We start from the raw sequence: 8,242 nt of genomic DNA, 5'->3' as shown, positions 1-8,242 counted from the left end.
TTTTTACCAAAGCCATAATAAGATACCGTGTCACTCAGAACAGTATTAGAGAAAGGAACCCTTAAAATTATAAGTTCTAATAAATGTGTGGTAAAAAATTCAAAAAAAAATAAATAAATAAAAGAGGGTCGGTGAAGCACCTGTTTTAGGCCATAAGGTTTAGGCCACATCCAGCACCCAGTAACTAGGCCTTTTTTATTTTTTTCTAGGTCCTAGGTGGGCAAGGGGTCTGTCTTAGGCTATATGGGGGAGGGGGGCGTCCCGCAATAATCCCGTCATTGAATCACCTTATTAAAAGGGGTGTGCATCTGGCTCACAGCACCTCAATATTCCCATCATTGGTGACTTCACAGTTTATTTCTCTCAGCCAAAAACATGGGGAGAATTACCTGACTCTATAGCTGCCACAGCTTGAATCAACAACCGTTTATCAGCCAGCACCCATCTGTGCATGCATATCATCCACCACAGCATACCAACACATACAGCAAACAGCAAAAATCCCCAGAAGGCCATTCCTCCCCAATCCTTGAGGCCGCTGAAGGTCCCCTGGATCATCTCCAATCACTGCTGAGTAGTGGCAATCTCCACAATGGATGCCCATAATTCTTTCATCCAATTCATGGGACAAATTAGCTGCATGAGAAAAATTCTGATACTGTACAGAGGTTACACAAATTCCTGACATATGGGTTACACATGACACAAAGACTAATTGCTCCAGAATATCTATCTGCTCTTGGAGAAAATCCACTCTCTAACTTACTAATAAGATTGCAGTTTTCAGCTGAGAATAAATCTGAGATAAACACTAGCATCTACTGACTGTAATTCCACAGCTTGTGCAGATTGGGAAGGTGGATATCATTGCCCTTGCTTATCTTGAAACACTGGGAAGGCACCAACTTCGCAAGACAGATTTCGCCATACTGAAGCATGGTGGCTGTGCTTTCCTTCACTTCTTCTTTCCCCGTTATAGGGAGGAGGTAAGGGCAAGGGAGGTGCTGAGGGTTCAGGTGGCCTTCCTCACCTAAAACTCAAGTTAGATATCATGCTAGTCAATTCATCTCTACTGTCAGATGATTCATCTGAACTTTCCTCCTCACTCTCTTGTCTTTATCCTCTTTTCTTTTTTGCTGGCTTCTTGTTTGCCTTTTTCTGCTTCTGATACATGAGCCTTTACGACACTGTGGACATAATTTTGGACGTCTCACAGGAGCTGCAGTAGTTGGACATGGGTGATTGGGACAATCTCTTATAAAATGCCCAGCCTGGCCACAGGAAAACTTTTCTAACTCGGCAGCATACTTTCCACTTTTGTCTGCCAGGCAAGATTTAACTAAATTCCAAATTGCTAACAGCTGCACCAATACCGCTCTGACTTTCATATTTGAAGCAATCTTCTCCTGCTATCTTCACTTTTAATTTTGTCCCTATACTGGGAACTTAACTCGGTCCTGTAATCCCGGGATCTTAACTTGTCCCTATACAGGGAACTTCCTCCTAGCACTAGATTACTACTCTCTACCAAGGAACTCACCCATAACTTTTGCTTCTTAATTCAGTTGCTCTTTTCAGAGTTCCCTGTACAGGCCACCAGATGCCACTTTCAGAGTTCCCTGTAGGGGCCACCAGATGCCACTAACCCCAGTCTCCAGCCAGCAGAGGTGGGGAAAAGACAACACGTATGTCAAGGCAGGGTTTGAGCAGCTTCTGCAGCTTCCACAGCTTCCTGCTGCAGCTTCCTTTATTCTCCTGCAGCTTTATTCCATTTATTATGGGGGAATCGCCCAATTTATCCCCCTCCACCCTCTGCACTCTCTCTCACCACTCTTCATCATCCAATTAGCATTCAGCACACTCTGTACACAAGCCATGCACGCAGACAGGGTGGGTGTTGATAGGTCAGTAACTCAATATCATGGTGTATGACGCTGTGTCAGGCGGACAGCACATGATCATTCAGGTATGCGCATGACCATTCAGGTGCTTGGTAAACAAGCAGGGATCATAAGGCTTGGCAATAAGCCAGGGCGCCATCTTGGCTGCCGCGCGAGGCCGCACCTGCTTCCCACACTGGATAGAGATTATTAGCCACTAAATCAGTGATCTACAGAAAATAGCAGTCAGTCAGTCAGTCCCTACTAAAATTGTCTCCTATGCATAGAACATTTTCATCATATGCAAGAAACAAATTGTGTGACCTTCCCACAGTTATAAATTTAGCCAGGTTTATGTGGGTGAGGGTTTGAGCCTGTAAACTATAGACCAGCCTTTTTTACACATTAGATGAACTGAGCATTCTCTTCTGTTTAATTCTTTCCTTGATTAATTTAACAAAGGTGAAATCTTGTCTAGTGGTTACAGAAAAGGTGGAGAGCTAGCTAGGAGTGTAAAAGGCCTGCACAGCTGTTCAGTACAAAATGGAGTCCTATCAGCCCTGAGGAAGAGAGAATACAGTGATTCCTTTCTCAAGCGTGGGAATTGCGCTTGATTTTTATTTTTAAAATAATCTGCCTACCTGTGTCTTCTAATTAATCCCTTAGCTATAGACAATCTTGGTTCTCACCATGTAAGAAAACTAAGATTCATAAATGTATAAATATAAATATTTGAAAAAATTAAAATTTGTCACCTGGAACTCAGATACAAAATAATTATAGATATATAGTATCATGAAATAAATTATGGTTCCATTAGTTATTATACTGTATATCTATTAATTGACCCTCTCATAGATATTAGTTAAAAAAACAACAACAACAACTTTTGTTTTGAGGGAGGCTAGCCCTTTTCCTCATTTAATCTTCATTGCATTCACTTACTTTATAGGAATGCATAAGCAGCGATCCTAGAGGTTAAGTGAATTTTTAAAGGCACAGCTATGAGGTAGGCAGATGGCTCAGCAGTTAAGAGCACTTGCTACCCTTACAGAGGACCTAGGTTCTGTTCCTGGCATCCAGGTTGACTACCTTGCAACTGCCTGTGAATCCAGCTCCAGAAAATCTGAAGTCATCTTCTGGATGCTGCAGATACCTACATGCATACGCATGTACATATATACAAATCTATAAGCACAATTTAAAAAATGCATCTTTTTGATAAGTCACAGCTATTTTAGGAGAGGGAACTAGCATGCACAATGGTCCTAGAGATCAACTTTTATTTTTATAGAAACTCAGAAAGCTTAAACACTTGTCTTTCTTCCCTAGATACAGTTATGTGTCCATTTGCACCACTTACATACAGATAGATTCTCAGCTAAACACAGACAACAGAGAGTACCACTATACAGAGCAGCACAGCATAATAAACTTACAGACTGGACACTGATTGTCAATGAAAATATTAATATTAAAACCTGGAGCTAAGGAGATAGTTCATAGTTTACCCCTCATGCATCAGACCTGACTTTGAGAATCATTGAATTATCCAGAAAAAAAGAATCCTGGTGTTCTCAAGCTTGTGATCAGCACTGGGGAGATAGAGATAGGAGGATCCCTGAGACTCACTGGGTAGGCATCATAGCCTCCTTGGGAGCTCCAGACAATGAAGACTTGTTTACAAGGATGTGAGCTGTGTTTCTGAGGATGACACTGTGGTTGCACCTTGTTGTTTACACACATACACATATACTTTTCAGGTCACATGCATGGCATGCCCGCAAATCCCCATATATTTTTATAAAGTGAACAGGCATTTTAGTGGTCAAAGCTAAGAGAAAGGACCCTTGTCTGGGTGTGGCTTTTATTTGAGATAACCACCCATATACTTAAGACAACAGTTTCAAAAAAAAAAAAAAAAAGTTAGAGTTGGGCCCTTGTACTATTCACATGGTAGCTCAGTATCTCTTTGAGTATGCCATTTAATTTTCAAACTTACTCTCTATCTACCCTAGTTTTAAGTGATCATGAGTTTTCCCATAACAAGTGCAGGTTCAATTTGCTTGCATACAATAAACTTTCAGGAAGTGTCACTTTAGAAATTGAGATAATGCTGAGTTCATATTAAATTAAGCTAGATTTAAAAACTGGTGCAGCAAAACTCAGCATGATCAGATTTACTGATGAAACACTTACACCAAACAAATATATTTGGATTTTATTTAATTCAGCACGATTTGGTGCTCATAAAATACCCTATCATTAGCAACTCAGCACAAAGGAGATGCAGAGTTCTCTCTCTGTAACCTCAGGTTAATCTTCTTAATTAAAACATTATCTCGTTTAATGACAATTTAGTTGCCAGTAAAACAAGGTTAATTATTATTGAGGCTTGCATTTCAGAATCATGGAGGACGGGATTCTGTGGATTTGCAGTCTTTGTGGCAAATGGGACTGTGGAAAGCAAAGAGATGAGCTGTCTCATTTGCACACTCTCTGAATGATTCAAATATTAAAAGGTGAAAATGAACTCACTAAGTTTGCTTAATTCCAAACTCCATGGAAATGTAAAATGTTAACTGAGATTATGAAGTGCTGAATAGCCAAATTTGGGAGGCAGCCTGATGCTTCACTGGGGTGTCTTTATATAAAAATGGTCTCCTCCATACACTTTTTAATTTGCATGCGGATGGAAGCTGATTGGGATATCAGTCATTCTGCACAGGTGCAAATTTACAGTTTCAGTGGCAGATTCCCTTAAAGAAATGATCAGTGTCTGTGAGTCTTCGGCAAAGTAAACCATAAACTATTGGAAAGAGTTCACTAGAAAATCCAATCTATTTTAATGCCCTTATTTGTCTAATTAGTGTATTAAATGATTAAAATATAAGTACAAATTTCTCTAACTGAGTAAGATTGTGTCATAAAAACACAAATCATTTTAGTTCATTGCCATATCCTATTTTAGATAATTTATTCAGCCATCTCTTTGTTGTTACTTTATGTAACAAAACTATTACATTTTATCTAAAGAAAACATTTTTCTCACAATGTCTCTTTTTTGACATATTCTCAGATGAATATCTGTCTCAGTTTTGAAATATAGGTAAACTGTGTACTGGAATTTTAATCATCTACTTTATGGTGCAGTAGAGCAGAGCCAAATTTAAACTTAGATTCTCCTGACTCACGGATTTAGGATTTAGGTGATCCAGATCTCAGAACATGTTCCAATCATGAGCATTGGTCATGTCAACCTTGTGCTAAAGGCGAGGTACAGCCCCTCTGGATCTAGTCTCATTAAAACTAACTTCTGATGTTAGTGAGGTATACTTAGCTAGCTATATAGTAAGTATATTTATGGAAGATAATAGATATGTGATAGATAGATAGATAGATAGATAGATAGATAGATAGATAGATAGATAGATAGATGATAGTGAGAAAGTTGGATAAGATAGCAAGTAGTAGTTGACAAAAAAATTATATATTGCATAAAAGGATAGATGGTAAGTGAGACATAGGTGTTAGAATAGACAGGTTAGAAAATAACTGGTGGATAGTTTGATAATAGATGATAGATGATAGAGAAATGATGATAGCATGTTATCATCACACACTATCATCATTTTATGTGAACTTGACATAAGTTCGAGTCATCTGAGAGGATGGAACCTTAATTAAGAAATTGCCTTCAGAAGATGGGACTGTAGGCAAGCCGTACGATTTTTTCACATTTTGTGATTGATGGGGGAGGGCCCATCCAGTGATAGGTAATGCCATTCCTGGGTTGATGATCTTAGATTCTACAAGAAAGCAGCCTGAGAAAGACAGTGAACAGAACACCTCTCTGTGCCTTCTGCAATAGTACCTGCCTCCTGGCTCCTGCCTTATGTGGGTCCCCATCCTCACTGCTTTTGATGATGAAATTTTATATTTTACTATTACTAAAATAAACCATTTCCTCCCCAAGGAGATTTTGGTAATGGGGTTTCATCAAAGCAATAGTAATGCTAAGACAGAGATTTTATGTGATGGATAGATAATAGATAGATGATAAATAGATGTCAGAAGATAATGAAAGGTATGTGATAGATTGATATACAAACAGAAAATTAGATAAATAAATAGACAGATGATAGGTAGACAGATAGATCATAAAAGATAGATTGATAAGAGATGCTAGAGATACAGATGATATTATATATATATATATATATATATATATATATATATAAAATATGGTAGATAATTGGCATATCAATAGTAAATGTGTTGTAGGAATAAAAGATTAATAGATGGGTAGAAAAAATGAATAGGTGGTAATAGATAAGAGATATTAGATGATAAAGTACAAATAGATGATAGATATATGATATAGATAATAGATTATTATAGATAATAGGTAAATAATAGATATATACACATGGAACAGCATTTGATCAAAATTCTTTCCTGATCAATTGTTTCCTGGTGTTGATCTATCTATACCTGGAGAGTCTAATTCTAGGTCTGTAAGATGGGGACCAGGGATTTGTGTTTGCAAGGACCCAGATAATACAAATTGGTGCTGCTGGCAATGAAGAGTCTACATGGTCAAGTTACCTCATAAAACAAGGTTTAAAATTTTACTCACTTGATCTACCAAACCAAAATTTATGTAAATTTGGTTCATCATAATTGCTTTTAGTAGTCAAGAAATTACTTTGTTTGTGTTTGTTTGTGGATGCATGAATGTGTGTACGTGGCAGTCCAAGGTTAATGTCAGGAATAATCCTAAATTACTCTTTCACTTTATTCATTGATGTAGGGTCTCCCAATCAAACCCAGCGCTTATTGATATGGCTAGACTTATTAGTCAGCTTTCTCTGAAGATCCTTTTTCCACCTTTTGCGGCTGGAATTTTGTTGCATTAATGTGCCCAGTTTTTCTCTTTAACTTTTACTGATGATTAAATGGTGACTCATATATTTAAATGACCATCGAGAGGTGTAGAAACAGGATCTCTGTTCAGCAGAAACAGTCTCTGAGTCTGTGACAGGAAAAGACCACCACCAAACTCACCTCCTATTTATTTATGTGTTAGGGAGCCTAACTCCAGTTCTCATGCTAGCATGGCAAGTGTTCTAAACCCTGAGCAACTTCCAAGCATGGAAGCCCAGCATGAGGTCATTCTTTCATTCCAATATGCAAACTGGTTGAGAAATACTCTAAGGAGTTGACCTTAATTCCTTTCTTGCTCACAGAGTCTTCTGCAACTATTTGTTTGTCATTGCCTGGGAGTTAACACAAGGGATAACTGGTTTGTGTGTTTAAGTCTCAGCCCTCATAGTATTAGTGAATTTGCTTTATTGTCTCTATTTGTATCTAGAAAAATGTTTATAATAATCTTTGTACTGAAGTAGGGACATTTAATGACAAACATAGGTCATAATCCTTTAGAACATGTTACAAACTAGGAGTGTACAAGACAGCATACTTGGTAGTTATTGTTCCTTTAATGGAATTTTGATTAACTGAAAACAAATTATACATTCACTTCTACTCTTCCTGCCACACATTCAGAGATGGTTGCTTCTTCACCTCTCAAGGGTCATTTAAATATATGAGTCACCCATTTGGTAATCAGTAAAGCTTAAAGAGAAAAGATGGGACACATTATTGCAATGGAATCCATTAGGCTCTTTTGAATTTTAAAAATGTGGCATCTGACGCATGTGGGTAAGATTTTTTTCATAATTCTGCACTTATTTATTTATTATTATGTATTTATTTGTGGATTTGTGTGTTGGCACACATGTAGGTCAGAGGACAACATGTAGCTGTCTGTTTTGGGTAGGATATCTATAATCTTTGTAGGTGGAATTTTCGCTGCCTTCTCCTTTCCTGTTCCCTACCCTTTTCTTTCCTGTTCCCTTATTTTTCTTCTCTTTCAATTTTTTTATGTCTTTTACTTCCTCCGCATCCCCATTTTTCTTCCACTCACCACATCCTTACTACTGGCTTCTTTCCTTGTTCCTTATCTTCCCTTCCCTTCCCTTTCTTCCCTGTCAACATAAAGTTTCACACCAAGATCCTTGTTCTATGATGTGAGCAATTGCTTGGTGTACTTGCTGTTTTGCATGCCCAGACCTTCTACAACTCTGCAAAAAGAGCTCAACAGCACCGCCTCATGAGTAAAACCACCCTCATTTCCCATAACCTTTAATTGTCTGTCTTAAGTGCTCCAGAAGCAGCAATCTGCAAAAACAATTAAAAGTAATCAAGTGGATAAATTTAAAAATCATTTCCATTTCAAAGAAATTAACTTTTTATCCCAAGTAAAGAGGTACACACACACACACACACACACACACACA

General features: G+C 38.0%; 1 protein-coding gene across 4 annotated transcripts in view; it reads left to right on the top strand.

The window, feature by feature from the left end:
• The window catches only part of Dpp10 (dipeptidyl peptidase like 10), a 1,452,235-nt gene that overhangs the window by 1,358,839 nt on the left and 85,154 nt on the right, over positions 1 to 8,242 (top strand). The window lies entirely within an intron of this gene.

Source organism: Mus pahari, chromosome 5 (assembly GCF_900095145.1).
Source record: "Mus pahari chromosome 5, PAHARI_EIJ_v1.1, whole genome shotgun sequence".
NCBI lineage: Eukaryota > Metazoa > Chordata > Mammalia > Rodentia > Muridae > Mus > Mus pahari.
Note: the sequence above shows the minus strand (reverse complement) of the source record. Positions and strands in the feature narration are given on the sequence as shown.